This window comes from Sinocyclocheilus anshuiensis, unplaced genomic scaffold (genome assembly GCF_001515605.1).
Source record: "Sinocyclocheilus anshuiensis isolate Anshui unplaced genomic scaffold, SAMN03320099.WGS_v1.1 scaffold299, whole genome shotgun sequence".
Classification (NCBI taxonomy): domain Eukaryota; kingdom Metazoa; phylum Chordata; class Actinopteri; order Cypriniformes; family Cyprinidae; genus Sinocyclocheilus; species Sinocyclocheilus anshuiensis.
This window is the reverse complement of record NW_015552565.1, coordinates 220,009-230,251: the sequence shown is the minus strand read 5'-3', so window position 1 is coordinate 230,251 and position 10,243 is coordinate 220,009. Positions and strand designations below refer to the sequence as shown.

General features: G+C 38.1%; 1 long non-coding RNA gene across 1 annotated transcript; it reads left to right on the top strand.

The window, feature by feature from the left end:
• Nucleotides 1–982: 982 nt before the first annotated feature.
• LOC107664851 (uncharacterized) lies at nt 983–1,976 on the top strand. The gene is made up of 3 exons (XR_001631496.1): nt 983–1,105; nt 1,231–1,341; nt 1,885–1,976. It is a non-coding gene; the product is annotated as an uncharacterized LOC107664851 (long non-coding RNA).
• The last annotated feature ends 8,267 nt before the right edge of the window (nt 1,977–10,243 follow it).

The window sequence follows — 10,243 nt, the reverse complement described above, 5'->3', positions numbered from 1 at the left end:
TTGATGTATTTCCTCAGCGACCAGCACAGATCAGCTCCAGGCATGACGAAGCGGATATCGTCCTCTTTTGGAAGACCAAACAAAGTAGTTTCGCTTTCACAACGAAGCACACAGCGTCTTCAGGACATGGCTGCAGCGTCAACAATACTACAGCGAGAATAAAAGTTACGCCTTCTTTCTTTGCGTGAACATTTGGGCGCCGTTATGCAAATCTTCCCAGATCGTGACGTAGACGTGGGGGTGTGTTAAAACGAGCCGTTTTAGGTAGGCGTGGTTAACTCTTAACTTTTATAAAGAATATCTCTTTGTTTTGAGACTTTAGTGTTTGCAACTTTACAGATCTTCTTTATGCACCAAGAGCTTGTAACACTCCAAAGAAAAAGGAAAAATTGAAATCGCATCATATGACCCCTTTAAGCAGCACAACTGTTTCCAACATTGATAATAAGAAATGTAGGCCTATCTCGAACAGAAAATCAGCATATTAGATTCATTTCCAAAGGATCATATTTTTACTGTATTTTTGATCAAATAAATGCAGCCTTGGAGAGTATGAGACAAAAGTTCTTATCGACCCCAAACTTTTAAATAGAAGTGTACATCTATAGTAGATTGTAATAGTTTTTCTGACTCACATACTGTATTTAAATCACAATCTTTATTGGACTCTCACTCTCTTTTCTTTTCACTCTAGAAAACTATTCATACCATGGTTAATCCACCTTACATCTATGCACTTTTTTGTGACACTAATATAGGTATCGTACTAATATACTAATATAGTATATATACTACCACTACTACTACTAGTATACTACTAGGTACTAATATAGGTTCTATTAAAATTCTTTATTATTTTATCTATTGCTAAAAATTTATTAATTGTAAATAATATAATTCATTAATATGTACAAATGCTGTAGATGTGTCATAGTTCACATTAATTATTGTGTTAATTATTGTTAATGTATACAGCCCTATTGTAAAGTGTAACCCACTTTTAATACCTTTGTGAGTGTTTTTTTTTTTTGTAGTTGATTTTCTGGCAAAGTACTGCATCCTCAGTCAGGAGAAGCTGTCAGTGTACAAAAGGGCTTTTGAGGCCGTGAGTAAAAGAAAATTCCACAATTTCCTCATGAAAAAGAACGGTTTTGTTCATTTTCATATGTTGGTAATGACAGTAATCACTTAACTGTCATTGACTCTGACTGTACTACTCTGTGCCTGCAGGCTGATAGAGATGGAGATGGTTATCTGAGCTGTCTCCAAGTGCTGCTGGCACTGAAAGAGATCATTCCCCCAGAACTTCTGACTGAAGAAGAGGAAATATATGTGTACAGGGTAAATGCTGCCTTCACAGAAAAATATACGATCTGCCCGTCTCTCTTTTTTATCACAATGCCTGGAGGCAATTCACTAAGAATGATTTGTGCCCGCTGATAGTGGCGTTTATTTGCATGTACTGTCTGTGTTGTTTTAGCACCCGATTCACTAAAGGAATCATGCAAATTAGGTAACAGCGCAAACACACTCAAAAAAATCTGTGTCGAACACAATTTTGTCCAGTGGAATTGCAGGGCCGAGTAAATACGATTCATCTGCATATAAACCTGGTTTTAGGACTTTTCTGCATCGTTTGATCATTTTGATTTAATGAACTATACTGCCATGAATGGTAGAATTTATGCTTGTATTTATCTTTAAAAAAATATAGCCTATATAAATAATAAAAATTACAATTGATTTATTTAATTATTAATTAACTGATTATTAATTATTACATTCATTATTTGTTGTTATTGTTATTATTATATGTTTTATATATTATAATGTCTAAATTTAGATGTATTTACTTGTTTAAATATGTATATGATCTATTCTCAGATTCTGGAGCTGGTTGATTTCAGAGTGACAGAAGGCCTTACGGATCTGCGCCTGTTTGCTGTAGTGGCCAGTTTGGCCCAGAAAATAGTCACACTAGAGTGAGTCAGCAGGCCAAGTATTCAACATACACAATAGCAATAGCAATAGAAGAGGAGTCACTGACCTTCCATAAATACTCAGGGCCAGTTCATGAATGTTTGTGTGTGAAGGACCGAAAAGTTGTATATCCATTTGTAGCATCTGTACCATTCGATTGTACAAAAATACAAGGGCATGCGCTTGCACACCAGAGACATGCGATTGGAGGGTGACCCATGACAGCCTGGGCGGTCGTGTGTAGTCTTGAAGTCCATTACTGTGATGAGGGTTTGGGGGCATTTGGCTGTGATGCTACATTATAGCCCATATGCCAGAAATTCCCACACACAGGCTCTTTTATTCCTGCTCACTTTTTTAGGATCTTTAACAGCTTCCACTCAACGCAGGGGACCATTCTGGGTTTCCTGGGTTATGTGTGCGAGGGGATTTGGGGTCACGCCTCTTTGCTGATTTACGGCATTGCTCTTTGAGCGTGTGAGCGATGCCATTTCCCTGCACTTGTGGACAAATGAAACTAAAAGGAACAAGGGTGTTTCTTTGGAATGGACACAATAGGGACATTTATGTGCTTTAACATTTTCCATCAACCTCTTCTGAACCCTGATATGGATTTGATCCCATTCAGTAGCTGATATACACCCATGTTCACTCATTACTGTGGGCATAACCCTAATAGAACGACAAAATCCAGTGCCTCGAATGCCTGTTCAAAGTATCTCCTGCTACCTTTTGCCATCTGTCTGTGCTTTGGCACTTTCTCTCAGAGCTGGTCATGTGATTAACCACCGCATTTCCATACAGAGGTTGATATGAGCAGCGCTCCCTCAAAACATAGTGTTTTCCTCTACCTGTGTGTGTTTGAAGCATAGGTACAAATGTCCTGGGTGGGCTGCGTGTGGCCTGAGCTGTCCACAGGTTCGGTTCCAGCGACGAGAACAGTAAATCTATGGCTTAATTGGACTAGTTCAACTGCGTGACTCACTGAACCATTACAAAATGAAAAAAAAGGAGGGAAACCTGAAACGACCTCTTTATGCATCCCGCCTCTCTCTCTCTTTCGCACTCTCTGACCCGGTCCAAAACATAAACACACTTACCGCCAAAACCGGCTTGTCAAAACAACTCCATCCACCCAAACTTTAAATGGGTCACCCATCTGCCCCCCTCCCTTCCAAAAATCTAACCATATCTTGCAACCCCCCCTGCCAGAACCTCCAAAACTTTGGCAATTATGTAAGCGTGAGGTCCACGGTGGTGAGTATGTGTGTGTGTGTGTTTATTATAATTCATTATAATTATGTAATAATAATAATAATATATTTTAGAATAATTATATATAAAACATCTGATACTGATATGTGATAAAATGGTAAGATAACACTTTAATAAATTATATAATAATTGTACAGTAATGATAAAAACCGGCTTGTCAAAACAACTCCATCCACCCAAACTTTAAATGGGTCACCCATCTGCCCCCCTCCCTTCCAAAAATCTAACCATATCTTGCAACCCCCCCTGCCAGAACCTCCAAAACTTTGGCAATTATGTAAGCGTGAGGTCCACGGTGATGGGGCGCAACAACAGAAATGGGTTAGAGCTGCTATTATCCTCCTGTCTGTCTCTGGCGTGCTCTCCGTTGCCCCGGCTATTATCCACGCTGCAGTTTGAGCTCTTTTTCTGCAAACCAAGTGCAATTAATGATCATTAGCTGGCCTGTCTCCCCTCATTCCCATCAAACCCCCTGCCTCACCACCACCCCAGGCGAATGGGCCAATAGCGGTTAGTCTGAGGGTGGCGTACCAGCAGCTATTCTCCTCCCAGCATGCTTTTCTGAACGGAGGGGCTCGTTAGCACGGGGGATGACCATCGTAGGCCCTGCTGGAAAGTACCCACCAAAATACGGCAACATTTACCAGCTATCCTTGCATAACCCCATCATCTTCTGTCATTTGGTGGAAAATTTATATATATATATATATGATACTGATATGTGATAAAATGGTAAGATAACACTTTAATAAATTATATAATAATTGTACAGTAATGATAATAATAGTATCAGTTATGTATGTGTGATAAAATAATAACTTAACAATAATTATAATAATAAATGTATTTTAGAATAATTTTATATAAATATATTTTTTTCTATTATTATTATTATTATTATTTGATCAAATATTAGTATACAGAAATTTCAGAGACTTCTCTTTTAATTCACAGTGATTTCATGCGCTCCCTCATCAGCAAGATGGATTTCAGATCTCTGGAGATGAAGCTTTATAAAGCCAAGGTTTGTTTTCTATCAATGCTAATGGTATTTAGTGTAAAAAATGAACATCTGTCATACTCACCAGCAAAATGTTCCTGATCATTTGGCAATTCTGTCCCTCTTTCTCCCTCTCCCTCTCTCAGTAGGGACTAATTACAGTGAAATTGAGACCATAAAACACTTTAAAGGCAAACTCAAACACGGGCTTAGTAAAACTAGCTGTTTCCGTCAAGCACCTTGCATGTTCATTGAGAGCCAAAGTAAAAAAGAGAAATGGGGTTTTCTCTCATTTTTCCTTCAGCCTTCCCCCTCCCTCGTATTCATGGATTACAGGCTGTAATCTCATTAAAGTGGCCGGCAGTGTACATCCAGTGCAGCGTGCTCTGTAATCAGGCAAAGACATACTGCTCATCTCGGATAAAGCAGAGGTATAAGGTGGCCATTCAGTAGCAAGACCCAACCAGGCCCATGCATTGAACAGAGAGGGCCGACTGCTGAAAAGCATGGAGACTTAAAAGTTGATGGCAGAGGTTGGGGAAACTGAGCCCCTGCCTGGTCTTGGGGTTAGGTGGAGAGGGGAGGCTAATTACAGAGTGAGCTGGGCTTGAATTGTTATCGAGCGAGAGGAGAGAGGAGTGGGCGCTTTGCCAGGGGATTACAGGACACACACATACACACTCACTTTTAGTCATTACCTCGGATGCATTTAACTGTGCAAACAGGTGCGCTCACAGAAGAGTAGGAAAAGGCCGCTGTAACTTGAGCCCCCCCAGGCACACGTGTGAACGGAGCACACACTTTCATGCACACATACAAACACACAGGTTATACCGACATCAGTGCCCTGACTATCTAGAAGTGTGCAATAGGTGATGACTGGGGCCAAATGAATGTATTCACAAGGGATTTGTACATGTGGATGGAGGGTTATATGTATGGAATGATGTTGCTGTGTACCACAAGTTAAAGCCTGAATAAAGCCTAAACTAGACTGTGTGTATATATATATATATATATATATATATACATACAGTACATATTGAACTGGCTAATGTAATAAAGTGTCACAAGAATGGATATTACAGTCATTGGTACTAACCTGAGTATGTGTGCTTGTTCTACAGCAGTTGTTCCTGTTCTTGCTTGAGGCCCAAACAGGGAGTGCTGTGGTGCCAGAGGGCTGCATTGGGGCAGAGCAACTCCTAGTGGAGCTCAAGGCAGGGGGCATCAGACCTGAGCATGAGGCGTCGGTGAAACGGGAACTTCGCAATTTGCGCTCCCTCGATCTTCTCGACTTCCTCGCTCATCTGCCTCTCTTCATCCTCATTCATAACTCAGTCATCGCCAACCCCTTCGATGACTCCAGCAACCTGTGATGGTGTCAACAACAACTGTTTGCACTAATAGTTAGGCCATATTAACATTAAAATTAATACATGTATTAGATATATAATGCATATGTATGACAAATGTTTTTGAAAAAAGCAATTTTGCTCACCAAGGCTGCATTTATTTGATCAAAAATACAGTAAAAAACTATTGTGAAATATTATTACAATTTAAATTTTGTATTTTTTATTTTAATATATTTTAAAATGCAATTTATTCCTGCAATGGCAACGCTGAATTTTCAGTAACCATTACTCCAGTCTTCAGTGTCACATAAACCTTCATAAATCAATGTAATATGCTGATTTAGTGATCAAGATACATTTCTTACTATTATATAAGATAATCATATTTTTATTATTATCAGTGTTGACAAGAATTTGTACTGATTAATACTTTTGTGGAAACACTTCTTCGATGAATAGAAAGTTCAAAGGACCAGCATTTATTTGAAACAGAAATCTTTTGTGACTAAATGCTTTACTCTCTCTTCACTTTAAATTTTTTATACTTTTCAACAGTAGCGTATATACAATAATATATAATTCAAATTATTTTATTTATATAAATGATATTATATTTATAATACAATATAATATTATACATCTCATTTCATACATTTTGTTTTATATTATATCATATCATATCATATCATATAATATCATATCATATTATATTATATTATTTAATAGAGTGAATAAAGGTGGGCCAACTGATGAAGTAGAGACATTTCAAATTTTTCATATTTTGTATACTTTTTCAATGAAAAAATCACCACTAAGTAAGAATATACAAATACTGATACAAATGATTATGTTTAAGTGTCCCATTTAATCTGTATTCTTCTCCTGCTGAAAGTGTTGAATGATCAAACCTCAATAAAAATGAACTACAACGGTACCTTATTAATTATTCTTTCTGCATCCATGTCAATAACCCATAAAAAATGGGTAAACACTGACTAACTGACTGAATGTCTGTCAAAATGACAAAACCTTACTCTGTTTCACAGAAAAATAGGGCATAGATTTCATTTACTGCACAAGACTGAGGTGTCACTGCTGAACATTAGTGGAGAGGAGTGCTGTCTGTGGTACTGAAACACTGTTTGCATTGCACTCTACAGGGCCAAAGTCAAGCAGCTCATATTTCATGCAGGCTAGAGCCTTTATTAAATGTAATTTGCAATTCGGCATAAAGAGAGTGAAAAGTTTGCACAATGTGGTCATCAAACATCCTATCATCACTGATAATCACTCACCAAATCTGCAGGACTCAGTAGGGGAAAGGGGAGAGAAGAGCTTTGACAAGCATAGAGAGCACCGTCACATTCAGAAATAACAAAAGTTAGCATTTGTATAAGAAAGAGGAGAGGGAGGAAAAATGAAAAGGATCGAGGTAGCGAAAAAAACAGAGAACGACCGGTCTCATTTAGCCTAAAGAAATGGCCGCAGCCCTCTGTCAGACATTGGACAGTCGTGAAAAGCTCTCTAGGCACTCATGAGGAAGTGAGTGCTGTCTAACAGTCTGAGTCTTTAGATTTAAAAAGTCTGCTGAAGAAGTTGAGAGGCAGGGATGGCAGCACTTTCAAAGAGAATGAAAGGAGGCTGGAGAGGAGTGATAACAAGAAGTCCCCACGAATTTCAACAGGGAGAACATCAGAGGGGCCCGGATGACTAATCAGTGTGGGTTACATGCTGCCGCTCCTGTTCTATTCAGGCGTGGCATAATGAGGAGGCAACATTCTGCCACAAATTGATGGACACGCGGACAGGCTCAAATAGGCTGTGCGCACAACTACACACACTGCATTGCTCGCTACCGTTCCCTTGGACACAGTTCAGATTGAGCATGAATAGTTTGTAAAAGGAATTGGTGGCTTGTATTTTCAGGTTGGCCATGAAGCTCATTCACAATAGGTCAATGGAAAAGTTTTAGCATGAAATTCACATTGCTTTCTGTGGCGATTTTGTTCAAAAACAAACAGAGAAATTAAATTGTCTCAATATTTCAGTTTTATACTTCAAAAATTGAATATTGAATTTAATGTGTTACTTTCTGTTTCTTTGTAATTATGAAATTTACTAGCAATTTCTGTGTGAAAATTGTTTCTACACAAATTTTTTTTCAGTGTAGTAATGATTTCTGCAATGTCTCTTGATTAAACAGGGTCCTGGAACAAGCTTACTGGAGGGAAGCCAAAGATCTGAACTTGATATTACATTTTCTATAGCCTAATCTTTCACCAACAAGACACAAGAGGCCAGAAAATCAAGTGGAAAATTTGCTTTATCCATCTGAGAGATCCTGATTTATTGATTTTTTCCAGGATTTAGAGAAAAAAAAAGCACTCCCTCTCTTCCCCAAATTAATTTCACACCAGATAAATATGAAGCTCTAGCTATTGAAATGTAACTGACAAATGGGTCTAGTACCTTACAATAAGACGGTGCTTGGTCAAGCGTCTGATGGATAAGCGCAAAAATTGATTTTCCAAGCTAGTCAACAGTTCAGACCCTTCCAATTTCGATGGTGGTTTAACATGTCATAGACGCTGGTCAGTGAATCACACAGTCACAGGGAATTCTAGGACACCTGACTGTATATTGGGGCTTTTCACAGCAATTCCACTGAAGACCCATTTTGGGTTCCATAAAGAACCTTTCAGTTAAAAGTATAATTTTTTCGTAGTGTGAAGAATATTTAAATAATGCGACCTTTTCCACTAAAGAACAAGTTTTGCAATGGAAAAGGTTCATGGATGTTTCTTTTTCTTCAACACCTGCCTCTTGTGGACAGCACTCGCTTCCTGACGCTGTGTGTTTTTAAAGGGACAGTTGTTGAGTGCGTGTCAGAAAGGCACACGCGCCTTCAGCCGACTCCACTCGAGCGCCACACACACGCACAGAGCCTTTCAGTTCATTACAGCAGGCACGCGCCCACCCCGCGCACACACACTTTACCTGTCAAACTCCACGATTGTTATTTAAACTCTGCAACTTTGAGTTATTTATGAGTAACTTAACAAAAAGTGTATTTTTTACTGAATACGTTTGTATATTGGGTCAGTAAAGTCAAGTTCGCATTTTCAAATCGTTTTAAGTGTTTCATTAAAAACGCAATAGACTGTAAAAAATTACTTATATACACTTTTTATATTATGAACATGTTTGCAATTTCTGAATTAAAAGTTATTTTGATATGTTTTGCGAGAAGTAGAAAATGTGTTGGTGGTGTAGCTAACTGTCCAGAGATTTTAAAAAAGAAAGAAAAAAAGCCCTGTTAAAAGACTAAAATGTCTGAAAAATATGTTGATAAAAGACGGTTAGCATAACCTTTTTTTCCTCCAAAATTCAATACTTTTCGAGGTCAACACAAATCTATGTCAGTGTGGCAGGCAGGAACATGAAGGAAATCATCATATCTGTAAACACTATTTTCTTAAATATTTTATTTTTAAAGATTCTATTAAAAACCATTGTGCCCTGTGCGTTTCACATATATTTCTCAGCCTTTGAACATCTTATTTTAATTGTTAACGTTAACAGAAGAAAATATGCTACGTTTTTAAATTCTTTGATTACTTGGTCCTGCACGCTCTCTCTCTCTCTTTCTCTCTCTCTCTGCCATACTCACCCACAAAAGTGTGAGTAGGGTGAGCAAAAAATATGCTTATTTTCCAAAAGTGCTGTCTTCTCCAAATTGGCATTCATTATGAGCGCAGTCTGTGAAACGGTCCAGTATGCTGGTCACGTCTCCTACTGCCTGACAACAGGCAGACTGCCGAGGGTTAGCAGGCTTATCACTTTTGTTGCCCATTAAAAAAATAAATTGTGCAACGAAAGTCTACACTTGACTGTGTTTTTCTAGAACTGCTTTCAGTAACAATGAAGATAAATGGTTGCAATACACAAAACAAACTCAAGAAAACATATTTCTTTTAGAAACTTTTATTATGAGACTAAACTGTAGAAAATATGGAGATAAGGCATATTCTTATTTTCTGAGATGCAAAACCCAGCATTGTAAAGGCAAAGTGGAACAGGCAGTGTGGAGACACAAAACACCTCCGTTTGGACAATAGCTGCATAACCTTTGATCACTCGAATCCTGTTACCATTGCAATTATTATTCCTATTAAATAAGACACGTTGGTGTTGAAATTTAAACTCTTAAACTCCTCTAAAACCTCCACATCCGTAAAGGGAATTGCCAGCTGCGATGCATTTGAGACTAGAAGTCTGAATAAGCGAGAGGTAATGAGCAATTTATGGCAGGCTATAGGTCAAAAATAGATACATATTAAAATGAATGTGTACAAAAACATCTATAAATCTCTTACATATAAAAATAGCTTAATATATTCCAGAAAACAACATGTTTTATACAAATAGAACTTCATATAATAAAATTCGCCAAGTTGGAAGCATATCAGAGTTGTGAGAGGGGTCTATCAGGGCAAGCCTTCTTTGATTACATTAGCACAGGTAAAGAACAACGTTTGCTTATTGTTGTCATTTTAAAAATAGATTTATTGGGCGAATGCGCTGGAAGGACTGGACTCCCGCAAGTTGGAAGCATATTAGAGTTGTGAGA